Source organism: Phyllobates terribilis, unplaced genomic scaffold, assembly GCF_046119375.1.
Source record: "Phyllobates terribilis strain yellow unplaced genomic scaffold, ASM4611937v1 Scaffold_602__1_contigs__length_984359, whole genome shotgun sequence".
In the NCBI taxonomy this organism is placed as follows: domain Eukaryota; kingdom Metazoa; phylum Chordata; class Amphibia; order Anura; family Dendrobatidae; genus Phyllobates; species Phyllobates terribilis.
The window spans coordinates 921,901-947,723 of NW_027363362.1; the positions used below are offsets into that span (position 1 = coordinate 921,901).

Consider the following 25,823-nt stretch of genomic DNA (forward strand, 5'->3'; position numbering starts at 1 on the left):
CTGCTTTCTATCCTTGCAATCCCCAATCATATCTCTCAACAATAACAAGTTATCACTCATACTTCTTCCAGGCACTGCACATACTTGGTCCTCCTCCACAACACTACCAATCACTTCACGCATACGATTTGCCAGTAACTTACTGTAGACCTTATAATCTGAATTCAGCAGTGTTATTGGTCTCCAGTTTTCCAAACGTTTCCTCTCACCCTTTTTATACACAAGCACAACCACTCCTTCTTTCATTGATTCACACAACCTACCATTCACCCACATATACTTACATACCTCAGTCAAATCTGTTCCCAAAACTTCCCATGCTTTCACATACAACTCTACAGGTATACCATCTTTCCCAGGAGTCTTACTCTTTTTAGCACTCCACACCACATTCTTCACTTCATCCAGAACTACATCCTCACACAACAGATCACGCTCCTCAGAATCAAGTTTTTTCTCCACACCATTCAGAACATATGACACAAGCCCAGAGTCAATCCATTTCTCATCATACAACTTGCTATAAAACCTATTCACTTCTTTCAGCACATCCTCACCCATACAGTTGGTTCCACTTTCATTCACAACTTCATTCATATCAGTCTTCCTACCATTCATTTTTTTAAAAAAGAACCTCGCACACTTCTCATTTTTCTCCAGGTGCTCAATTTTAGTACGATATATAATTTCCTTTCCTTTCTCATCCAACACACGCTTCAATTCATTCTTAGCCTCAGTAAGTTGATCAGACATCTCCAAACCACTTGCAACACACTTTCTCAACCAGTCAATCCGTCTATTAAGGTCATTAAACCTATTCCTATATCTGGCAGCTTTTCTATAGCCCCACTTTTTGAAGAAAGTTTTAAATTGCACTTTCACCCAGTCCCACCAGTCAAGAACACACACAAAATCCTTCTTACGCATTCTCCATCTTTCATACTTTACATTAAACTCATTCATCACCTCATCATCCTCTAACAGCCTTGCATTCAACTTCCATACCCCACCGCCATACACTTGGTCACCATTCGCACAAAACACGCCTCTCAAACATTCATGGTCCGAAAAAGGTACCTTTTGTTGAGAAAAATCCAAACATACCATATTTTTAGAAAATAACATTAAATCAATTCTGGAATGAATCTCACCACGGTCAGCATGGTATGTCGGCGGTGGTGGCATGCCAAGAACAACAACTGCTGCATCTAAAAAGGAAAAATCACAAATTAAATGGGACAATTTCTTTCCTGTTATGTCACACTTTCCTTCTGTGACACAATTAACGTCCCCAACAAAAATAGTGGGAGATTTCCCTGGAAGAAAAAAACTTAATTTTTCAAGAAGAGCAAGCCGCTCTTCCTTCCCTGTAGGGCAATATAAATTAATAATTCTGACCCGCCACCCTCTATAACTCAAAAATGCAATTAAACATCGGCCCACCTCCACCACAATATAACTATCAATAGAGATTTCTTTATTCCCAACTAATATCCCCACCCCATCATTTTTATTATGATTAGACCCTGACCAGATATGCTGTCCGTAAGGCCAGTCTTTGTCACAAGGAGCATCCTGAATCCCACACTCCTGAAGGCAAAAAACATCAGCACCTAAATGTTTCAGGTAGTCCAGAACAGTTGTTCTTCTGATTTTAGATCTGATCTGCCTTACATTTAGGGACACTACATCCCAACCAGATTGGCAAGACATTAATTAAAGAAAAGAAATACATGACTCAATGTTGATCACACCATACTCATCCATTATCATCAGACTGGGAAAGCACCCCAAAGGTGTTGATGCTCTCAGGGATGCCAAGGTAAGGAGCATCAGGGGAGAAGACATCCTGCGGGTAAATGCGGTCACTTGCAGGACTGTCGCACCCTCCGCTGGCAGGTGAGTACTCTCGTCTGGGTTATTTATTGGCCAGTTCAGGAGTATCATCATCATCAAAAGACCTCCCAGAAGTAAAGTCTCCTTGGCCACCATCCCTGGCCACCTCTTCGTCTGTAGCACCCCAGGACAATGCAGGGGTTCGAGCAAGAGACACATCCATGTCACCCTCACCACATATTTCGGACTGATGAGGGAGGTCCACATCCAACTCGGAGATCTCCATACTTGGCCCAGCAGGGGCTGGAGGGTCCAACAGGGTCTGGGCCTCACCCACCAGATCTTCAACCTCAGGGGGCTCCGTCTCCTCATTGATCTCTGCAGTAGTCACCTGTGGGGTAACAGCAGGGACAGTAGGCTTACCTTTGGTCACTTCGGAGAAGGACCTAGGCTTGACTTTAGCCTTACAATCCCGAATCACATGTCCTTCCTCCCCGCAGGCATCACATACCACCGGGTTGGAACAATCCTTCGCCAGATGACCGTACTTGTTGCACTTTCTACAGTTTGGCAATTGTTTGCAGAAATCCTGGATATGCCCGAACATGTTGCATCTCCTGCAGAACAATGGCGCCTCGGGAAAAAACAGATATCCAGAGTCTCTTCCAATTGTAAAGTTCAGGGGAGGATAGTGAATACCTCCAGGACCATGAGGGTCTATCCCAAACCTCACAAAGTATTTATACTTCCCAGTCCACAGCCCTTCTCCATTTAAGATTTTATGGGAGAATTGCACAAAAATGCAGTGTCTTCTCAGGAATGCAGTGATATCATCCCGGGAGATAAAGGGGCTGTGCATGAATACTACCACCGGGATATCCCCCTTAGAGTAGAGTACAGTGAAGATAAGTCCATCCAGCTGAGGGTGCTCTGAAAGGACTTGAAGAGTTTTGAAAAGGTTTTGGCAAGCCGCCATAGAAGAAAGCACCAAGACGTACCTATGCTCCCTTCTGAACTCCTGCAAACAGATGATCTCCGACTTCTGGATCTTCAAGATTTCATAGAAAATGGCGTTGACCAGGTATGACAACGAGAAATGGTCCTTCTTCTCCTCAGAGACCTCGATACGGAAAGCATTCTTGACCCGGGGATCCCCGGTCCCAGCAAAGCGAAGCTTGACACCCATGGTCGCTTCAGGAATCGCCTTCTCGTTTCCTCCTCACTCTCCCCCTATAGCAGCATCCAGCTTAAGCCACCGAAGTGGCGATGCTGGAAGGCCGAGGGCTAGTACACAAGGAACCTCTTGTCCAAACACTAGGTCTGAGCCAAAAGGCCGAGAAGCGATAACCAGAATTGGTTTCAAACTACGGAGCCACCCAAGGATCCTGAAAAGTCCATTTGTGGAGATGAGCTCCTGGACTCCCGTTAAGAAGACATGTTGTCAACCTCTAGATCCCTTACATGCCTGCACTTTTCGGCTTGCTGCTGCTGCAATCCACGCGTTTTAGATCTGCATAACTCCACCTCTTTAAACACAGCACCTTCACCCCCTGCTGTTCCCACCCGCCTCAACACCGTTGGAAGGGAGGAGAACCAATTAAGGCGGGGGGTGGGGTGGAACGAGCAGCTGTCTACCCTTAGCAGGAGGGCTGCTGATTACATACCTCTCCTGCTGCTGCTGCTGCTGGCTGTCCAGCAGCAGACTGAAGGTGGCTGCTGCTGTGCACAGGTATATAAAGGCTCAGAGCCTATTATGACACGCGCAGCCAGCGTTCCATTGCCACATTCCATCTACTGTAGGCAGGATACCTGGCTGGCTGAATGTCGCTGAGAAGCTCACAGAGACCGCCATAAGCAACAGTTTAACAGAATGCCACAGACTAATCAACCAAACTTTTTGGGTTGGGTTCTCTTTTATAGTCTGCAGGCATTAAATGAAAGAAGTCAGTGTTCCAGCAGAGGGAGACAACGTTTCAGAAAAGGCATTGTAGCAAACCAAAAAAGAACTTTTAAGCGCAGCAGAGTAACCAGCGCACATACCTGTTAGCTCAGGTGAGTTTAAAAGGCTGCTGTTGATAACAAGGGCATTTGCTAAATAGATGGTGTGTGTGCAACAATATACTGAAAGGTCAATTATATTGTGCAGCTTATCTCACCACCTGTAGTTATTTAGGTGAAAGCTCCAAAATGCTTGCCTAATATGTCTGTTTATCCAAAAGGAAGTAAAAAGGGAGAGCTAGAAAGATAGCATTTCATTACATTACATGGCAATGCAATGCACAGTTGCTGAAGTTGAACCAAAATGAGCTTGTAATCTGGCTTCTGCAACTTTGAACATGAAAAATCCAATGAGGAGAAGAAAAGCAAAGCCAAAGAGTCCATCCCAAAATCCGACAAACAAGCAAAATGAACAAAAAACATTGAATTCAATTCTTTCTGATTTTAGAAACTGCATTAAAGAAGGGGTGCACCGGTCCTGGAGATACTGCAATACCAGGTCAATGCGTGGAGTGGACAGAGCAAGCTCTTTTTCCATCTCCCTGTTCTAAAAATCCATTTAATATATGGTCCCCAGATAGGGGACGTATCAGATATTAAACTGATAAGAACAGATACTACACTTGATCTTAGCCAAAAGGCCGAGAAGCGATAACCAGAATTGGTTTCAAACTACGGAGCCACCCAAGGATCCTGAAAAGTCCATTTGTGGAGATGAGCTCCTGGACTCCCGTTAAGAAGACATGTTGTCAACCTCTAGATCCCTTACATGCCTGCACTTTTCGGCTTGCTGCTGCTGCAATCCACGCGTTTTAGATCTGCATAACTCCACCTCTTTAAACACAGCACCTTCACCCCCTGCTGTTCCCACCCGCCTCAACACCGTTGGAAGGGAGGAGAACCAATTAAGGCGGGGGGTGGGGTGGAACGAGCAGCTGTCTACCCTTAGCAGGAGGGCTGCTGATTACATACCTCTCCTGCTGCTGCTGCTGCTGCTGCTGGCTGTCCAGCAGCAGACTGAAGGTGGCTGCTGCTGTGCACAGGTATATAAAGGCTCAGAGCCTATTATGACACGCGCAGCCAGCGTTCCATTGCCACATTCCATCTACTGCAGGCAGGATACCTGGTTGGCTGAATGTCGCTGAGAAGCTCACAGAGACCGCCATAAGCAACAGTTTAACAGAATGCCACAGACTAATCAACCAAACTTTTTGGGTTGGGTTCTCTTTTATAGTCTGCAGGCATTAAATGAAAGAAGTCAGTGTTCCAGCAGAGGGAGACAACGTTTCAGAAAAGGCATTGTAGCAAACCAAAAAAGAAATTTTAAGCGCAGCAGAGTAACCAGCGCACATACCTGTTAGCTCAGGTGAGTTTAAAAGGCTGCTGTTGATAACAAGGGCATTTGCTAAATAGATGGTGTGTGTGCAACAATATACTGAAAGGTCAATTATATTGTGCAGCTTATCTCACCACCTGTAGTTATTTAGGTGAAAGCTCCAAAATGCTTGCCTAATATGTCTGTTTATCCAAAAGGAAGTAAAAAGGGAGAGCTAGAAAGATAGCATTTCATTACATTACATGGCAATGCAATGCACAGTTGCTGAAGTTGAACCAAAATGAGCTTGTAATCTGGCTTCTGCAACTTTGAGCATGAAAAATCCAATGAGGAGAAGAAAAGCAAAGCCAAAGAGTCCATCCCAAAATCCGACAAACAAGCAAAATGAACAAAAAACATTGAATTCAATTCTTTCTGATTTTAGAAACTGCATTAAAGAAGGGGTGCACCGGTCCTGAAGATACTGCAATACCAGGTCAATGCGTGGAGTGGACAGAGCAAGCTCTTTTTCCATCTCCCTGTTCTAAAAATCCATTTAATATATGGTCCCCAGATAGGGGACGTATCAGATATTAAACTGATAAGAACAGATACTACACTTGATCTTAGCCAAAAGGCCGAGAAGCGATAACCAGAATTGCTTTCAAACTACGGAGCCACCCAAGGATCCTGAAAAGTCCATTTGTGGAGATGAGCTCCTGGACTCCCGTTAAGAAGACATGTTGTCAACCTCTAGATCCCTTACATGCCTGCACTTTTCGGCTTGCTGCTGCTGCAATCCACGCGTTTTAGATCTGCATAACTCCACCTCTTTAAACACAGCACCTTCACCCCCTGCTGTTCCCACCCGCCTCAACACCGTTGGAAGGGAGGAGAACCAATTAAGGCGGGGGGTGGGGTGGAACGAGCAGCTGTCTACCCTTAGCAGGAGGGCTGCTGATTACATACCTCTCCTGCTGCTGCTGCTGCTGCTGCTGGCTGTCCAGCAGCAGACTGAAGGTGGCTGCTGCTGTGCACAGGTATATAAAGGCTCAGAGCCTATTATGACACGCGCAGCCAGCGTTCCATTGCCACATTCCATCTACTGCAGGCAGGATACCTGGCTGGCTGAATGTCGCTGAGAAGCTCACAGAGACCGCCATAAGCAACAGTTTAACAGAATGCCACAGACTAATCAACCAAACTTTTTGGGTTGGGTTCTCTTTTATAGTCTGCAGGCATTAAATGAAAGAAGTCAGTGTTCCAGCAGAGGGAGACAACGTTTCAGAAAAGGCATTGTAGCAAACCAAAAAAGAAATTTTAAGCGCAGCAGAGTAACCAGCGCACATACCTGTTAGCTCAGGTGAGTTTAAAAGGCTGCTGTTGATAACAAGGGCATTTGCTAAATAGATGGTGTGTGTGCAACAATATACTGAAAGGTCAATTATATTGTGCAGCTTATCTCACCACCTGCAGTTATTTAGGTGAAAGCTCCAAAATGCTTGCCTAATATGTCTGTTTATCCAAAAGGAAGTAAAAAGGGAGAGCTAGAAAGATAGCATTTCATTACATTACATGGCAATGCAATGCACAGTTGCTGAAGTTGAACCAAAATGAGCTTGTAATCTGGCTTCTGCAACTTTGAACATGAAAAATCCAATGAGGAGAAGAAAAGCAAAGCCAAAGAGTCCATCCCAAAATCCGACAAACAAGCAAAATGAACAAAAAACATTGAATTCAATTCTTTCTGATTTTAGAAACTGCATTAAAGAAGGGGTGCACCGGTCCTGGAGATACTGCAATACCAGGTCAATGCGTGGAGTGGACAGAGCAAGCTCTTTTTCCATCTCCCTGTTCTAAAAATCCATTTAATATATGGTCCCCAGATAGGGGACGTATCAGATATTAAACTGATAAGAACAGATACTACACTTGATCTTAGCCAAAAGGCCGAGAAGCGATAACCAGAATTGATTTCAAACTACGGAGCCACCCAAGGATCCTGAAAAGTCCATTTGTGGAGATGAGCTCCTGGACTTCCGTTAAGAAGACATGTTGTCAACCTCTAGATCCCTTACATGCCTGCACTTTTCGGCTTGCTGCTGCTGCAATCCACGCGTTTTAGATCTGCATAACTCCACCTCTTTAAACACAGCACCTTCACCCCCTGCTGTTCCCACCCGCCTCAACACCGTTGGAAGGGAGGAGAACCAATTAAGGCGGGGGGTGGGGTGGAACGAGCAGCTGTCTACCCTTAGCAGGAGGGCTGCTGATTACATACCTCTCCTGCTGCTGCTGCTGCTGCTGCTGGCTGTCCAGCAGCAGACTGAAGGTGGCTGCTGCTGTGCACAGGTATATAAAGGCTCAGAGCCTATTATGACACGCGCAGCCAGCGTTCCATTGCCACATTCCATCTACTGCAGGCAGGATACCTGGCTGGCTGAATGTCGCTGAGAAGCTCACAGAGACCGCCATAAGCAACAGTTTAACAGAATGCCACAGACTAATCAACCAAACTTTTTGGGTTGGGTTCTCTTTTATAGTCTGCAGGCATTAAATGAAAGAAGTCAGTGTTCCAGCAGAGGGAGACAACGTTTCAGAAAAGGCATTGTAGCAAACCAAAAAAGAAATTTTAAGCGCAGCAGAGTAACCAGCGCACATACCTGTTAGCTCAGGTGAGTTTAAAAGGCTGCTGTTGATAACAAGGGCATTTGCTAAATAGATGGTGTGTGTGCAACAATATACTGAAAGGTCAATTATATTGTGCAGCTTATCTCACCACCTGTAGTTATTTAGGTGAAAGCTCCAAAATGCTTGCCTAATATGTCTGTTTATCCAAAAGGAAGTAAAAAGGGAGAGCTAGAAAGATAGCATTTCATTACATTACATGGCAATGCAATGCACAGTTGCTGAAGTTGAACCAAAATGAGCTTGTAATCTGGCTTCTGCAACTTTGAACATGAAAAATCCAATGAGGAGAAGAAAAGCAAAGCCAAAGAGTCCATCCCAAAATCCGACAAACAAGCAATATGAACAAAAAACATTGAATTCAATTCTTTCTGATTTTAGAAACTGCATTAAAGAAGGGGTGCACCGGTCCTGGAGATACTGCAATACCAGGTCAATGCGTGGAGTGGACAGAGCAAGCTCTTTTTCCATCTCCCTGTTCTAAAAATCCATTTAATATATAGTCCCCAGATAGGGGACGTATCAGATATTAAACTGATAAGAACAGATACTACACTTGATCTTAGCCAAAAGGCCGAGAAGCGATAACCAGAATTGGTTTCAAACTACGGAGCCACCCAAGGATCCTGAAAAGTCCATTTGTGGAGATGAGCTCCTGGACTTCCGTTAAGAAGACATGTTGTCAACCTCTAGATCCCTTACATGCCTGCACTTTTCGGCTTGCTGCTGCTGCAATCCACGCGTTTTAGATCTGCATAACTCCACCTCTTTAAACACAGCACCTTCACCCCCTGCTGTTCCCACCCGCCTCAACACCGTTGGAAGGGAGGAGAACCAATTAAGGCGGGGGGTGGGGTGGAACGAGCAGCTGTCTACCCTTAGCAGGAGGGCTGCTGATTACATACCTCTCCTGCTGCTGCTGCTGCTGCTGCTGGCTGTCCAGCAGCAGACTGAAGGTGGCTGCTGCTGTGCACAGGTATATAAAGGCTCAGAGCCTATTATGACACGCGCAGCCAGCGTTCCATTGCCACATTCCATCTACTGCAGGCAGGATACCTGGCTGGCTGAATGTCGCTGAGAAGCTCACAGAGACCGCCATAAGCAACAGTTTAACAGAATGCCACAGACTAATCAACCAAACTTTTTGGGTTGGGTTCTCTTTTATAGTCTGCAGGCATTAAATGAAAGAAGTCAGTGTTCCAGCAGAGGGAGACAACGTTTCAGAAAAGGCATTGTAGCAAACCAAAAAAGAAATTTTAAGCGCAGCAGAGTAACCAGCGCACATACCTGTTAGCTCAGGTGAGTTTAAAAGGCTGCTGTTGATAACAAGGGCATTTGCTAAATAGATGGTGTGTGTGCAACAATATACTGAAAGGTCAATTATATTGTGCAGCTTATCTCACCACCTGTAGTTATTTAGGTGAAAGCTCCAAAATGCTTGCCTAATATGTCTGTTTATCCAAAAGGAAGTAAAAAGGGAGAGCTAGAAAGATAGCATTTCATTACATTACATGGCAATGCAATGCACAGTTGCTGAAGTTGAACCAAAATGAGCTTGTAATCTGGCTTCTGCAACTTTGAACATGAAAAATCCAATGAGGAGAAGAAAAGCAAAGCCAAAGAGTCCATCCCAAAATCTGACAAACAAGCAAAATGAACAAAAAACATTGAATTCAATTCTTTCTGATTTTAGAAACTGCATTAAAGAAGGGGTGCACCGGTCCTGGAGATACTGCAATACCAGGTCAATGCGTGGAGTGGACAGAGCAAGCTCTTTTTCCATCTCCCTGTTCTAAAAATCCATTTAATATATGGTCCCCAGATAGGGGACGTATCAGATATTAAACTGATAAGAACGGATTTTTTTTTTTTTTTATCGAAAGCCCGAATTCGTGTACAAAACCCGAGTGCGCTTAAAAAAGTGACAAGTGCCACAAAAAAAGTGCACTAGGATGCTGGTCTTCTTGAAACCCTCTCCAAAAGGAGAAGGGTCCCCCAAACCATTCCCCGTCCCTCCGAGCCAAAAGGCCACAGCGAGGAACAGGGGCAAAAAGCCACCTCCAGCCGAAGCCAGAGGCGACCCAATCTTACCCCCAGCACCTGCCCGAGTTCTCACCCGAGCAAGGCACTGGGAGCCAAAGACTGTGCTCCCCTCCCGGAAGAGGGGAGCCAACAACGCTCTCCTCCCAAAAGAGGAGAGCCAGGGGGGTTCAGGGGGGAGCGGAACCTGATGGCCACACACTCCCCCCCTAGACCTGCCAAGAGAGGAACCCGTAAGGGAACCGCATCCCGACAAAATCCTAGTAGGACGTGACACACGTGAATAAGTGGACACACAGTGACAAAGAAATTAAATAAATAGTGAAGGTTTCACAGTATAATACTGCCCGGACCTTCGACCGGGAATTGAAAAATTCCCCATCCTAAGGCCAGAAAGCCCGGAATAAGGGTGTGTGCGAAGAAAGAAAATTTGAAGTGCTTGTGCAAATGTGCCATAAACTCAAGTGGGGTTCCCAATCCCAGTGAGTTAAGGCACCCCAGGGTCACCACTCCTGGGGCACTTCACACTTCGGGCTTTCGATCTTCCCCAGCCCAATGGCGTCGATCCTGGGGGGCCATGCTTTCCACCAGATGACTATATTAGCCACCTGGCGTACTAACAAGCGCCTAAACCCCAGTGTGCATAATGTATCAATCTACTAGGGCGGCCAACATCCAAAACCGCCTTTTCGAAAGATACTACACTTGATCTTAGCCAAAAGGCCGAGAAGCGATAACCAGAATTGGTTTCAAACTACGGAGCCACCCAAGGATCCTGAAAAGTCCATTTGTGGAGATGAGCTCCTGGACTCCCGTTAAGAAGACATGTTGTCAACCTCTAGATCCCTTACATGCCTGCACTTTTCGGCTTGCTGCTGCTGCAATCCACGCGTTTTAGATCTGCATAACTCCACCTCTTTAAACACAGCACCTTCACCCCCTGCTGTTCCCACCCGCCTCAACACCGTTGGAAGGGAGGAGAACCAATTAAGGCGGGGGGTGGGGTGGAACCAGCAGCTGTCTACCCTTAGCAGGAGGGCTGCTGATTACATACCTCTCCTGCTGCTGCTGCTGCTGCTGTCCGTCCAGCAGCAGACTGAAGGTGGCTGCTGCTGTGCACAGGTATATAAAGGCTCAGAGCCTATTATGACACGCGCAGCCAGCGTTCCATTGCCACATTCCATCTACTGCAGGCAGGATACCTGGCTGGCTGAATGTCGCTGAGAAGCTCACAGAGACCGCCATAAGCAACAGTTTAACAGAATGCCACAGACTAATCAACCAAACTTTTTGGGTTGGGTTCTCTTTTATAGTCTGCAGGCATTAAATGAAAGAAGTCAGTGTTCCAGCAGAGGGAGACAACGTTTCAGCAAAGGCATTGTAGCAAACCAAAAAAGAAATTTTAAGCGCAGCAGAGTAACCAGCGCACATACCTGTTAGCTCAGGCGAGTTTAAAAGGCTGCTGTTGATAACAAGGGCATTTGCTAAATAGATGGTGTGTGCAACAATATACTGAAAGGTCAATTATATTGTGCAGCTTATCTCACCACCTGTAGTTATTTAGGTGAAAGCTCCAAAATGCTTGCCTAATATGTCTGTTTATCCAAAAGGAAGTAAAAAGGGAGAGCTAGAAAGATAGCATTTCATTACATTACATGGCAATGCAATGCACAGTTGCTGAAGTTGAACCAAAATGAGCTTGTAATCTGGCTTCTGCAACTTTGAACATGAAAAATCCAATGAGGAGAAGAAAAGCAAAGCCAAAGAGTCCATCCCAAAATCCGACAAACAAGCAAAATGAACAAAAAACATTGAATTCAATTCTTTCTGATTTTAGAAACTGCATTAAAGAAGGGGTGCACCGGTCCTGGAGATACTGCAATACCAGGTCAATGCGTGGAGTGGACAGAGCAAGCTCTTTTTCCATCTCCCTGTTCTAAAAATCCATTTAATATATGGTCCCCAGATAGGGGACGTATCAGATATTAAACTGATAAGAACAGATACTACACTTGATCTTAGCCAAAAGGCCGAGAAGCGATAACCAGAATTGGTTTCAAACTACGGAGCCACCCAAGGATCCTGAAAAGTCCATTTGTGGAGATGAGCTCCTGGACTCCCGTTAAGAAGACATGTTGTCAACCTCTATTTCCCTTACATGCCTGCACTTTTCGGCTTGCTGCTGCTGCAATCCACGCGTTTTAGATCTGCATAACTCCACCTCTTTAAACACAGCACCTTCACCCCCTGCTGTTCCCCCCCGCCTCAACACCGTTGGAAGGGAGGAGAACCAATTAAGGCGGGGGGTGGGGTGGAACGAGCAGCTGTCTACCCTTAGCAGGAGGGTTGCTGATTACATACCTCTCCTGCTGCTGCTGCTGCTGCTGCTGGCTGTCCAGCAGCAGACTGAAGGTGGCTGCTGCTGTGCACAGGTATATAAAGGCTCAGAGCCTATTATGACACGCGCAGCCAGCGTTCCATTGCCACATTCCATCTACTGCAGGCAGGATACCTGGCTGGCTGAATGTCGCTGAGAAGCTCACAGAGACCGCCATAAGCAACAGTTTAACAGAATGCCACAGACTAATCAACCAAACTTTTTGGGTTGGGTTCTCTTTTATAGTCTGCAGGCATTAAATGAAAGAAGTCAGTGTTCCAGCAGAGGGAGACAACGTTTCAGAAAAGGCATTGTAGCAAACCAAAAAAGAAATTTTAAGCGCAGCAGAGTAACCAGCGCACATACCTGTTAGCTCAGGTGAGTTTAAAAGGCTGCTGTTGATAACAAGGGCATTTGCTAAATAGATGGTGTGTGTGCAACAATATACTGAAAGGTCAATTATATTGTGCAGCTTATCTCACCACCTGTAGTTATTTAGGTGAAAGCTCCAAAATGCTTGCCTAATATGTCTGTTTATCCAAAAGGAAGTAAAAAGGGAGAGCTAGAAAGATAGCATTTCATTACATTACATGGCAATGCAATGCACAGTTGCTGAAGTTGAACCAAAATGAGCTTGTAATCTGGCTTCTGCAACTTTGAACATGAAAAATCCAATGAGGAGAAGAAAAGCAAAGCCAAAGAGTCCATCCCAAAATCCGACAAACAAGCAAAATGAACAAAAAACATTGAATTCAATTCTTTCTGATTTTAGAAACTGCATTAAAGAAGGGGTGCACCGGTCCTGGAGATACTGCAATACCAGGTCAATGCGTGGAGTGGACAGAGCAAGCTCTTTTTCCATCTCCCTGTTCTAAAAATCCATTTAATATATGGTCCCCAGATAGGGGACGTATCAGATATTAAACTGATAAGAACAGATACTACACTTGATCTTAGCCAAAAGGCCGAGAAGCGATAACCAGAATTGGTTTCAAACTACGGAGCCACCCAAGGATCCTGAAAAGTCCATTTGTGGAGATGAGCTCCTGGACTCCCGTTAAGAAGACATGTTGTCAACCTCTAGATCCCTTACATGCCTGCACTTTTCGGCTTGCTGCTGCTGCAATCCACGCGTTTTAGATCTGCATAACTCCACCTCTTTAAACACAGCACCTTCACCCCCTGCTGTTCCCACCCGCCTCAACACCGTTGGAAGGGAGGAGAACCAATTAAGGCGGGGGGTGGGGTGGAACGAGCAGCTGTCTACCCTTAGCAGGAGGGCTGCTGATTACATACCTCTCCTGCTGCTGCTGCTGGCTGTCCAGCAGCAGACTGAAGGTGGCTGCTGCTGTGCACAGGTATATAAAGGCTCAGAGCCTATTATGACACGCGCAGCCAGCGTTCCATTGCCACATTCCATCTACTGCAGGCAGGATACCTGGCTGGCTGAATGTCGCTGATAGCTCACAGAGACCGCCATAAGCAACAGTTTAACAGAATGCCACAGACTAATCAACCAAACTTTTTGGGTTGGGTTCTCTTTTATAGTCTGCAGGCATTAAATGAAAGAAGTCAGTGTTCCAGCAGAGGGAGACAACGTTTCAGAAAAGGCATTGTAGCAAACCAAAAAAGAAATTTTAAGCGCAGCAGAGTAACCAGCGCACATACCTGTTAGCTCAGGTGAGTTTAAAAGGCTGCTGTTGATAACAAGGGCATTTGCTAAATAGATGGTGTGTGTGCAACAATATACTGAAAGGTCAATTATATTGTGCAGCTTATCTCACCACCTGTAGTTATTTAGGTGAAAGCTCCAAAATGCTTGCCTAATATGTCTGTTTATCCAAAAGGAAGTAAAAAGGGAGAGCTAGAAAGATAGCATTTCATTACATTACATGGCAATGCAATGCACAGTTGCTGAAGTTGAACCAAAATGAGCTTGTAATCTGGCTTCTGCAACTTTGAACATGAAAAATCCAATGAGGAGAAGAAAAGCAAAGCCAAAGAGTCCATCCCAAAATCCGACAAACAAGCAAAATGAACAAAAAACATTGAATTCAATTCTTTCTGATTTTAGAAACTGCATTAAAGAAGGGGTGCACCGGTCCTGGAGATACTGCAATACCAGGTCAATGCGTGGAGTGGACAGAGCAATCTCTTTTTCCATCTCCCTGTTCTAAAAATCCATTTAATATATGGTCCCCAGATAGGGGACGTATCAGATATTAAACTGATAAGAACAGATACTACACTTGATCTTAGCCAAAAGGCCGAGAAGCGATAACCAGAATTGGTTTCAAACTACGGAGCCACCCAAGGATCCTGAAAAGTCCATTTGTGGAGATGAGCTCCTGGACTCCCGTTAAGAAGACATGTTGTCAACCTCTAGATCCCTTACATGCCTGCACTTTTCGGCTTGCTGCTGCTGCAATCCACGCGTTTTAGATCTGCATAACTCCACCTCTTTAAACACAGCACCTTCACCCCCTGCTGTTCCCACCCGCCTCAACACCGTTGGAAGGGAGGAGAACCAATTAAGGCGGGGGGTGGGGTGGAACGAGCAGCTGTCTACCCTTAGCAGGAGGGTTGCTGATTACATACCTCTCCTGCTACTGCTGCTGCTGCTGCTGGCTGTCCAGCAGCAGACTGAAGGTGGCTGCTGCTGTGCACAGGTATATAAAGGCTCAGAGCCTATTATGACACGCGCAGCCAGCGTTCCATTGCCACATTCCATCTACTGCAGGCAGGATACCTGGCTGGCTGAATGTCGCTGAGAAGCTCACAGAGACCGCCATAAGCAACAGTTTAACAGAATGCCACAGACTAATCAACCAAACTTTTTGGGTTGGGTTCTCTTTTATAGTCTGCAGGCATTAAATGAAAGAAGTCAGTGTTCCAGCAGAGGGAGACAACGTTTCAGAAAAGGCATTGTAGCAAACCAAAAAAGAAATTTTAAGCGCAGCAGAGTAACCAGCGCACATACCTGTTAGCTCAGGCGAGTTTAAAAGGCTGCTGTTGATAACAAGGGCATTTGCTAAATAGATGGTGTGTGTGCAACAATATACTGAAAGGTCAATTATATTGTGCAGCTTATCTCACCACCTGTAGTTATTTAGGTGAAAGCTCCAAAATGCTTGCCTAATATGTCTGTTTATCCAAAAGGAAGTAAAAAGGGAGAGCTAGAAAGATAGCATTTCATTACATTACATGGCAATGCAATGCACAGTTGCTGAAGTTGAACCAAAATGAGCTTGTAATCTGGCTTCTGCAACTTTGAACATGAAAAATCCAATGAGGAGAAGAAAAGCAAAGCCAAAGAGTCCATCCCAAAATCCGACAAACAAGCAAAATGAACAAAAAACATTGAATTCAATTCTTTCTGATTTTAGAAACTGCATTAAAGAAGGGGTGCACCGGTCCTGGAGATACTGCAATACCAGGTCAATGCGTGGAGTGGACAGAGCAAGCTCTTTTTCCATCTCCCTGTTCTAAAAATCCATTTAATATATGGTCCCCAGATAGGGGACGTATCAGATATTAAACTGATAAGAACAGATACTACACTTGATCTTAGCCAAAAGGCCGAGAAGCGATAACCAGAATTGGTTTCAAACTACGGAGCCACCCAAGGATCCTGAAAAGTCCATTTGTGGAGATGAGCTCCTGGACTCCCGTTAAGAAGACATGTTGTCAACCTCTAGATCCCTTACATGCCTGCACTTTTCGGCTTGCTGCTGCTGCAATCCACGCGTTTTAGATCTGCATAACTCCACCTCTTTAAACACAGCACCTTCACCCCCTGCTGTTCCCACCCGCCTCAACACCGTTGGAAGGGAGGAGAACCAATTAAGGCGGGGGGTGGGGTGGAACGAGCAGCTGTCTACCCTTAGCAGGAGGGCTGCTGATTACATACCTCTCCTGCTGCTGCTGCTGCTGCTGGCTGTCCAGCAGCAGACTGAAGGTGGCTGCTGCTGTGCACAGGTATATAAAGGCTCAGAGCCTATTATGACACGCGCAGCCAGCGTTCCATTGCCACATTCCATCTACTGCAGGCAGGATACCTGGCTGGCTGAATGTCGCTGAGAAGCTCACAGAGACCGCCATAAGCAACAGTTTAACAGAATGCCACAGACTAATCAACCAAACTTTTTGGGTTGGGTTCTCTTTTATAGTCTGCAGGCATTAAATGAAAGAAGTCAGTGTTCCAGCAGAGGGAGACAACGTTTCAGAAAAGGCATTGTAGCAAACCAAAAAAGAAATTTTAAGCGCAGCAGAGTAACCAGCGCACATACCTGTTAGATCAGGTGAGTTTAAAAGGCTGCTGTTGATAACAAGGGCATTTGCTAAATAGATGGTGTGTGTGCAACAATATACTGAAAGGTCAATTATATTGTGCAGCTTATCTCACCACCTGTAGTTATTTAGGTGAAAGCTCCAAAATGCTTGCCTAATATGTCTGTTTATCCAAAAGGAAGTAAAAAGGGAGAGCTAGAAAGATAGCATTTCATTACATTACATGGCAATGCAATGCACAGTTGCTGAAGTTGAACCAAAATGAGCTTGTAATCTGGCTTCTGCAACTTTGAACATGAAAAATCCAATGAGGAGAAGAAAAGCAAAGCCAAAGAGTCCATCCCAAAATCCGACAAACAAGCAAAATGAACAAAAAACATTGAATTCAATTCTTTCTGATTTTAGAAACTGCATTAAAGAAGGGGTGCACCGGTCCTGGAGATACTGCAATACCAGGTCAATGCGTGGAGTGGACAGAGCAAGCTCTTTTTCCATCTCCCTGTTCTAAAAATCCATTTAATATATGGTCCCCAGATAGGGGACGTATCAGATATTAAACTGATAAGAACAGATTTTATTTTTTTTTTTTTTTCCTCAGATTAAGACCCACATTAATTTATGCATCATAGCGCATATTCACATAACGGGTTCTCAAATCATCATTCGGAAAAACAAAAACAAAATCCCCAAAAACACAACCCTGCAATTAACTGTTACTTACTGTAAGAAGTCCAATGTGAAAAGTTCCAGAGTGCCTCTGCTGCTGTCTCACCATACTTCTTTTTATCCAATAAATAGGCATAAAACAGTCTAGCAAGAAAAATCTTTCTGCATTCCATGGGGGAAAAAACAATCTTTTTAAAAATCACCAAATTCCGAACGTCCCATAAAACCTCTTTATATATGACAAAAATAATCCAGCTTGCCCGCTTCCTTTGCGAGTACTTAAAATCTTGACCTATTAAAATCCTTTCAAAATCGAAACAATGAAAACCAACTAAAGCAGCAAACATACGTGACAACAAGGTAAAAACTTTTTTAGCAAAAAAACAGTCCCAAAAAATATGCTGTATTGTTTCCACCTTATTGCAACCTTCCCTAGGACATAGTTCTTGAACCTTTATCCCCCGGTCATTCAAAAAAGCTCTTGTTGGCAAGCATCCATGCAACGCCATCCAGGTTACATCCTTCTGTCTGTTGCTGATTCCACGCATGAAAAAAAGCTTCCACACCTGTCCAGACTGTGCATTATTACAAAACGGCACATCACATAACATCTCCTTCTTCTTAATACCTGAGACAATCAGTTTTTTGTCCGGTCTAACCATGGAGCTTATCCCATTTTGATCATAGAAGGACCTAAGCACCACATAAAAAAACGGTATCACAAACGAAACTGGTTTTCTTAAATCCTTCTCACACCAGCTCCATTTCTGGAAAAGCCGTCCTGCTAAATATTTGCACATGTCCGCAGTCCTGTTATTGCACTGGGATAATTTATAAATGTTCAAAAAATAATGCATTCTTAAAAATAAGTCAATGTTAGGAAAATCACAACCCCCATTTTCCACAGAACACATAACCATTCCTCTTCTTAGTTTCTCCATTTTGGATCCCCAAAAAAACACAAACAGTTTCCTTGTCACTCTCTTTGTCCAAAGCACAGCAGGTGGGAAAATCAAAGCAGTGTACAGCAGAAGCGGGAGAATCACAGACTTGATTACCAGCACTTTCCCTCTCAGCGACAGGTTCCTTAGTTTCCAAAAGTTCAACTTCTGATCCATTTTGTCTTCTAGAATCTTCAGGCTGCTTTTCCCTTTCAGTTCCTTCTCAAAGATGACACCAAGAACCTCAATTTCCTCCCTACTCTCCACTCCTGCCACGTTAACCTCAACCTGCCTCCCAAAGTTACAAAGCTGGCACTTTCCCCAATTCACCGCCATACCAGCCACACAACAAAAAATCCTTACGTGCAAATTCACTCTATTGAGATCCGCCTGTGAACCACAAGTAAAAACAATATCATCCATATAACTTAAAGACTTGACTGGACCCCCGGATCCCCCAGGAATAAAAACACCAGCCACACACTTGTCAACTTGCACACTTTTTAAAAGGGCCTCCACCACACAGATAAAAAGAATTGGTGACAGGGGACAACCCTGCCTAACTCCCGATAAAATATTAAAACTGGAACTCACATGCCCATTAACTAAAATCTGGCTACTGACCCCACAATAAAAACTCTTAATGACCATCAATAATTTATCCGGAACACCAAGGTGACTTAAAGCAGAGAACAAAAATCTATGTGATATTTTATCAAAGGCTTTCTCCAGGTCCACCGACTGTAACAAAAGAGCATTCTTATTCAAATTAGCCTGATAAATTAAGTCTCTTAGAAGCAGCAAATTATCTGAAATTTTCCTACCAGGCACTGCACATGCCTGATACTCCCCCACCATATCACCTATCACATCTGCCAGTCTACCAGCCACAATTTTAGAAATAATTTTGTAATCACTGTTTAACAATGTTATGGGCCTCCAATTTTTAATATCCCTCATGTCCCCTTTCTTATGAATCAGCGTAACAATCCCCCTACGCATAGAAACCGATAAAATCCCATGAGTAAAACCATATTGCACCACCCGGGAAAACTCCACACCTATAATATCCCAAAATCTAACATAAAATTCAGCAGGAAGACCATCACAGCCTGGCGTCTTGCCTTTCGCCAAGCCATCCACTGCCCGTCTAATTTCATCTTTCCCAACCTCCTCACTTAAAAACCCAATTTTCTCCTCAGGAATATTATTAGTTAATACTTTGCAATAATCATTAATTTCCGCATCACTGGCTCTACTATCGTTAGAGAAGAGTGTTTCATAAAAGGAAAGAATACTGCCAATCATCTCATCCCCAGATACCTCCCCTGCAGGAGAAAAAACAGACTTAAAAACCCCTTTAGGTTTAAAACATTTTTTAAAAAAGTATCTCGAACATTGCTCATTTTCCTCCATGTGCTTTATTTTTGCCTTAAACATAATAGTCTTCCCTTTTTCAATAAGTATCTTCTTCAGTTCGTCCTTCAAATCTGCAATCTCTTTATCCACCTCCATCCCCGCTCTCTTAAACTTATGGAGTACTTCCAATTTTGAAATAACAGCAGCATCATGATCCCTTTTGGCTTTCGCTCTCCTAAAACACACCCCTTTAAAATAACATGCAAATTTCTCCTTAGCCCAGTCCCACCACTCTAGCAAATCTTTAAAAAGGTGCTGTTCAGACACACAAGACAAAAACACTTTATTAAAACCAACCTTAACACTCTCCTCTTCCAGCAGGCTTACGTTCAGCTTCCAGAGTCCCTTTCCAAAAGCCAGGGACTCAGCTATACACAGATCTACCACTATCATCTTGTGGTCAGAAAAAGTCGTCATCACGTGGTTGCACTTGGCCACCTTAATCCCTTCAGACATAAAAACATAGTCAATTCGGGAAACACTACGTCCACTATCTGATATGTATGTGAACTTATCACTTGGCCCAACCATCAGACCAGCATCCGTGTAGCGTAAATCCTGCACAATCTGATTTAAAATATTAGACGTAACATCAGTCCTACCTTCCGTAGAGCTCTTACGATCTTTTGCGGATCTGACACAATTAAAATCTCCAGCCACTATAGTGAAGTCTCTGCCTGGTAAAAACAACTTTAGAGACTCCAAAAACCCAACTCTTGCTTGTTTATCAGCAGGGGCATAAACATTAAAAACCCGTACCCGCTGACCTAAAAAATCCACTAATAAAAACAAACATCTCCCAGGTATGATTACTTTAAACTCTAAAACCTTTAGACTGGAATTACACAGTAAAATGCCCACCCCTTCATTCCTGTTTTCTGAGCATGGGGACCAAAAAGATTGCCCCTTATTCCACTCACTCTCATGCGGGGCAGATTTAATTACACATTCCTGCAGACAGACAATATCTGCATTCACACTCTCAATGTACTCCAGTATCCCTGCTCTCCTACAAGCAGAACCAATCCCTCGTACATTCAGAGAAGCAACACACAACGCCATCATAACAACAGGAAAAAATCTCCACCATACCCGATCCATCATGAACCAGGAGAAAACCCACTCCTGCCACCCACTTTTCTACGTATATCAGGCGACTCAGAACTCGAGTCCCTGTTAGAATAACCTGGTCTTAGGGAGACTGGATCTTCCTGCCCCCCAGACCAACACCCCTCCACCTTACTTCTTTTAATCACGGAGGCATAACTCTCCTCCTTGCCATCATCTTCCTCCTCATTTTCACTCCAATCACTGTTAACCCTATCACGCTGCTGAGGGGTTATAGTTCCATCCGAATCAGAATCCTCCTCCTCCAAAACCTCCATTTCCTCACCCCCATCTCTTCCCAAAACAGGATTCACTGACTCCGCCATATTAGACAAATCCATCCCATCACCCGGGCCATGCACATCAGCTACTTTGTTTATTACTTCCAGCCCCTCCCTCAAACCAACTTTCTTCTGGCTCCGCCCCTTTTCCTCCATCTTGGGCACCGCATGGTCTCTTCCCCTACCACCATCTTGTTTTTGGCTTTCCCCCTCTGAGTCTGAGCCTTCGCCCTCCTCCCCACTTTCCTGCCGAGTCTTCTTCTGCCTCTCTTCAGCGTCCACCTGTGACCTAGGAATCTGAGCCCACAATCTACATTTCCTTGCAAGGTGATCTGCATGTCCACACAAATCACACACCTTATTCATTGGGCAACCACTTGCAACATGCCCAGATTTCCCACAACCTCTACAAACATCACCTTGCACTGGACAATCTTTCTGAACATGTCCAAACTCATGACACTTCCTACAATATTCCATCTGTCCATTATAAAAACAAAATCCCCTTTCTCCTCCGATAGAAAACTGTGCAGGAATGCTCTTGGCACCCCCAATAGCTCTATCATCCGGTCTCAGTTTTACAACATATCTCCTCTTGCCATTTAGATAATTGTATTTGTTCTTCATTCTTCCCAAAAATTTAACCTCACTACAATACCGAGCTAAAAAATTGGAAACAGTCTCATCCGGAACTTTAGGGTTATACATGTGCACAACCACATACTTATATGTCTGCTGGAACAGAGGTTCCAGTGCAATAAACTCTAGGCATTTCAATTCCTTTTCTTCCTTCATTCGTACCAACTCCATGTAGACTCTCTGGCAAATACTCAAAGAAACAAAAGTGATATCATAAATTCCTTGTTTCTGAAAATCCTGCAGTGCCAATACATCCGTTACCTTCAAGCCATTAATGTTCTTCAAGACATCAACGCAAACTTGGTCCAAACCGATTTCTCCTTCATGACCTGCAGCCACCTTCAGACGGACCGAGTCCTCTAATCCACGTGTTTTCTCCACCATTTTTACAGCAGATAAACACAATCGCCGCTCAATCGCACACTAGGGCCCCACAAGGGGGAACCCCAGTCACAACTGCCCTCCAAACAACACCAGCAGCAGAAAACCACCACTGATCTTGCCAAAAGGCCGAGAAGCGATAACCAGAATTGGTTTCAAACTACGGAGCCACCCAAGGATCCTGAAAAGTCCATTTGTGGAGATGAGCTCCTGGACTCCCGTTAAGAAGACATGTTGTCAACCTCTAGATCCCTTACATGCCTGCACTTTTCGGCTTGCTGCTGCTGCAATCCACGCGTTTTAGATCTGCATAACTCCACCTCTTTAAACACAGCACCTTCACCCCCTGCTGTTCCCACCCGCCTCAACACCATTGGAAGGGAGGAGAACCAATTAAGGCGGGGGGTGGGGTGGAACGAGCAGCTGTCTACCCTTAGCAGGAGGGCTGCTGATTACATACCTCTCCTGCTGCTGCTGCTGCTGCTGGCTGTCCAGCAGCAGACTGAAGGTGGCTGCTGCTGTGCACAGGTATATAAAGGCTCAGAGCCTATTATGACACGCGCAGCCAGCGTTCCATTGCCACATTCCATCTACTGCAGGCAGGATACCTGGCTGGCTGAATGTCGCTGAGAAGATCACAGAGACCGCCATAAGCAACAGTTTAACAGAATGCCACAGACTAATCAACCAAACTTTTTGGGTTGGGTTCTCTTTTATAGTCTGCAGGCATTAAATGAAAGAAGTCAGTGTTCCAGCAGAGGGAGACAACGTTTCAGAAAAGGCATTGTAGCAAACCAAAAAAGAAATTTTAAGCGCAGCAGAGTAACCAGCGCACATACCTGTTAGCTCAGGTGAGTTTAAAAGGCTGCTGTTGATAACAAGGGCATTTGCTAAATAGATGGTGTGTGTGCAACAATATACTGAAAGGTCAATTATATTGTGCAGCTTATCTCACCACCTGTAGTTATTTAGGTGAAAGCTCCAAAATGCTTGCCTAATATGTCTGTTTATCCAAAAGGAAGTAAAAAGGGAGAGCTAGAAAGATAGCATTTCATTACATTACATGGCAATGCAATGCACAGTTGCTGAAGTTGAACCAAAATGAGCTTGTAATCTGGCTTCTGCAACTTTGAACATGAAAAATCCAATGAGGAGAAGAAAAGCAAAGCCAAAGAGTCCATCCCAAAATCCGACAAACAAGCAAAATGAACAAAAAACATTGAATTCAATTCTTTCTGATTTTAGAAACTGCATTAAAGAAGGGGTGCACCGGTCCTGGAGATACTGCAATACCAGGTCAATGCGTGGAGTGGACAGAGCAAGCTCTTTTTCCATCTCCCTGTTCTAAAAATCCATTTAATATATGGTTCCCAGATAGGGGACGTATCAGATATTAAACTGATAAGAACAGACACTACACTTGATCTTAGCCAAAAGGCCGAGAAGCGATAACCAGAATTGGTTTCAAACTACGGAGCCACCCAAGGATCCTGAAAAGTCCATTTGTGGAGATGAGCTCCTGGACTCCCGTTAAGAAGACATGTTGTCAACCTCTAGATCCCTTACATGCCTGCACTTTTCGGCTTGCTGCTGCTGCAATCCACGCGTTTTAGATCTGCATAACTCCACCTCTTTAAACACAGCACCTTCACCCCCTGCTGTTCCCACCCGCCTCAACACCGTTGGAAGGGAGGAGAACCAATTAAGGCGGGGGGTGGGGTGGAACGAGCAGCTGTCTACCCTTAGCAGGAGGGCTGCTGATTACATACCTCTCCTGCTGCTGCTGCTGCTGCTGCTGGCTGTCCAGCAGCAGACTGAAGGTGGCTGCTGCTGTGCACAGGTATATAAAGGCTCAGAGCCTATTATGACACGCGCAGCCAGCGTTCCATTGCCACATTCCATCTACTGCAGGCAGGATACCTGGCTGGCTGAATGTCGCTGAGAAGCTCACAGAGACCGCCATAAGCAACAGTTTAACAGAATGTCACAGACTAATCAACCAAACTTTTTGGGTTGGGTTCTCTTTTATAGTCTGCAGGCATTAAATGAAAGAAGTCAGTGTTCCAGCAGAGGGAGACAACGTTTCAGAAAAGGCATTGTAGCAAACCAAAAAAGACATTTTAAGCGCAGCAGAGTAACCAGCGCACATACCTGTTAGCTCAGGTGAGTTTAAAAGGCTGCTGTTGATAACAAGGGCATTTGCTAAATAGATGGTGTGTGTGCAACAATATACTGAAAGGTCAATTATATTGTGCAGCTTATCTCACCACCTGTAGTTATTTAGGTGAAAACTCCAAAATGCTTGCCTAATATGTCTGTTTATCCAAAAGGAAGTAAAAAGGGAGAGCTAGAAAGATAGCATTTCATTACATTACATGGCAATGCAATGCACAGTTGCTGAAGTTGAACCAAAATGAGCTTGTAATCTGGCTTCTGCAACTTTGAACATGAAAAATCCAATGAGGAGAAGAAAAGCAAAGCCAAAGAGTCCATCCCAAAATCCGACAAACAAGCAAAATGAACAAAAAACATTGAATTCAATTCTTTCTGATTTTAGAAACTGCATTAAAGAAGGGGTGCACCGGTCCTGGAGATACTGCAATACCAGGTCAATGCGTGGAGTGGACAGAGCAAGCTCTTTTTCCATCTCCCTGTTCTAAAAATCCATTTAATATATGGTCCCCAGATAGGGGACGTATCAGATATTAAACTGATAAGAACAGATACTACACTTGATCTTAGCCAAAAGGCCGAGAAGCGATAACCAGAATTGGTTTCAAACTACGGAGCCACCCAAGGATCCTGAAAAGTCCATTTGTGGAGATGAGCTCCTGGACTCCCGTTAAGAAGACATGTTGTCAACCTCTAGATCCCTTACATGCCTGCACTTTTCGGCTTGCTGCTGCTGCAATCCAAGCGTTTTAGATCTGCATAACTCCACCTCTTTAAACACAGCACCTTCACCCCCTGCTGTTCCCACCCGCCTCAACACCGTTGGAAGGGAGGAGAACCAATTAAGGCGGGGGGTGGGGTGGAACGAGCAGCTGTCTACCCTTAGCAGGAGAGCTGCTGATTACATACCTCTCCTGCTGCTGCTGCTGCTGCTGCTGGCTGTCCAGCAGCAGACTGAAGGTGGCTGCTGCTGTGCACAGGTATATAAAGGCTCAGAGCCTATTATGACACGCGCAGCCAGCGTTCCATTGCCACATTCCATCTACTGCAGGCAGGATACCTGGCTGGCTGAATGTCGCTGAGAAGCTCACAGAGACCGCCATAAGCAACAGTTTAACAGAATGCCACAGACTAATCAACCAAACTTTTTGGGTTGGGTTCTCTTTTATAGTCTGCAGGCATTAAATGAAAGAAGTCAGTGTTCCAGCAGAGGGAGACAACGTTTCAGAAAAGGCATTGTAGCAAACCAAAAAAGAAATTTTAAGCGCAGCAGAGTAACCAGCGCACATACCTGTTAGCTCAGGTGAGTTTAAAAGGCTGCTGTTGATAACAAGGGCATTTGCTAAATAGATGGTGTGTGTGCAACAATATACTGAAAGGTCAATTATATTGTGCAGCTTATCTCACCACCTGTAGTTATTTAGGTGAAAGCTCCAAAATGCTTGCCTAATATGTCTGTTTATCCAAAAGGAAGTAAAAAGGGAGAGCTAGAAAGATAGCATTTCATTACATTACATGGCAATGCAATGCACAGTTGCTGAAGTTGAACCAAAATGAGCTTGTAATCTGGCTTCTGCAACTTTGAACATGAAAAATCCAATGAGGAGAAGAAAAGCAAAGCCAAAGAGTCCATCCCAAAATCCGACAAACAAGCAAAATGAACAAAAAACATT

The 25,823-nt window shown here is 44.5% G+C and overlaps 11 non-coding genes and 2 pseudogenes across 11 annotated transcripts; all 13 read right to left on the reverse strand.

Moving 5' to 3' along the window:
• Window positions 1–4,296: 4,296 nt before the first annotated feature.
• Window positions 4,297–4,487, reverse strand: LOC141233574 (U2 spliceosomal RNA). The gene has a single exon (XR_012299648.1). It is a non-coding gene; the product is annotated as a U2 spliceosomal RNA (small nuclear RNA).
• Window positions 4,488–5,608: 1,121 nt separating this feature from the next.
• LOC141233612 (U2 spliceosomal RNA) lies at window positions 5,609–5,799 on the reverse strand. The gene has a single exon (XR_012299685.1). It is a non-coding gene; the product is annotated as a U2 spliceosomal RNA (small nuclear RNA).
• Window positions 5,800–6,920: 1,121 nt separating this feature from the next.
• Window positions 6,921–7,111, reverse strand: LOC141233575 (U2 spliceosomal RNA). Its single transcript, XR_012299649.1, has one exon. It is a non-coding gene; the product is annotated as a U2 spliceosomal RNA (small nuclear RNA).
• Window positions 7,112–8,232: 1,121 nt separating this feature from the next.
• LOC141233727 (U2 spliceosomal RNA) lies at window positions 8,233–8,423 on the reverse strand. Its single transcript, XR_012299768.1, has one exon. It is a non-coding gene; the product is annotated as a U2 spliceosomal RNA (small nuclear RNA).
• Window positions 8,424–9,544: 1,121 nt separating this feature from the next.
• Window positions 9,545–9,731, reverse strand: LOC141233696 (U2 spliceosomal RNA). The gene has a single exon (XR_012299756.1). It is a non-coding gene; the product is annotated as a U2 spliceosomal RNA (small nuclear RNA).
• A 789-nt stretch (window positions 9,732–10,520) lies between these two features.
• On the reverse strand, window positions 10,521–10,612 carry LOC141233719 (U2 spliceosomal RNA; annotated as a pseudogene).
• A 1,116-nt stretch (window positions 10,613–11,728) lies between these two features.
• On the reverse strand, window positions 11,729–11,919 carry LOC141233576 (U2 spliceosomal RNA). Its single transcript, XR_012299650.1, has one exon. It is a non-coding gene; the product is annotated as a U2 spliceosomal RNA (small nuclear RNA).
• Window positions 11,920–13,040: 1,121 nt separating this feature from the next.
• On the reverse strand, window positions 13,041–13,231 carry LOC141233577 (U2 spliceosomal RNA). Its single transcript, XR_012299651.1, has one exon. It is a non-coding gene; the product is annotated as a U2 spliceosomal RNA (small nuclear RNA).
• Window positions 13,232–14,342: 1,111 nt separating this feature from the next.
• Window positions 14,343–14,533, reverse strand: LOC141233637 (U2 spliceosomal RNA). Its single transcript, XR_012299710.1, has one exon. It is a non-coding gene; the product is annotated as a U2 spliceosomal RNA (small nuclear RNA).
• A 1,121-nt stretch (window positions 14,534–15,654) lies between these two features.
• Window positions 15,655–15,845, reverse strand: LOC141233578 (U2 spliceosomal RNA). Its single transcript, XR_012299652.1, has one exon. It is a non-coding gene; the product is annotated as a U2 spliceosomal RNA (small nuclear RNA).
• Window positions 15,846–16,963: 1,118 nt separating this feature from the next.
• LOC141233675 (U2 spliceosomal RNA) lies at window positions 16,964–17,164 on the reverse strand (annotated as a pseudogene).
• Window positions 17,165–23,237: 6,073 nt separating this feature from the next.
• Window positions 23,238–23,428, reverse strand: LOC141233643 (U2 spliceosomal RNA). The gene has a single exon (XR_012299716.1). It is a non-coding gene; the product is annotated as a U2 spliceosomal RNA (small nuclear RNA).
• A 1,121-nt stretch (window positions 23,429–24,549) lies between these two features.
• LOC141233579 (U2 spliceosomal RNA) lies at window positions 24,550–24,740 on the reverse strand. Its single transcript, XR_012299653.1, has one exon. It is a non-coding gene; the product is annotated as a U2 spliceosomal RNA (small nuclear RNA).
• Window positions 24,741–25,823: the final 1,083 nt, after the last annotated feature.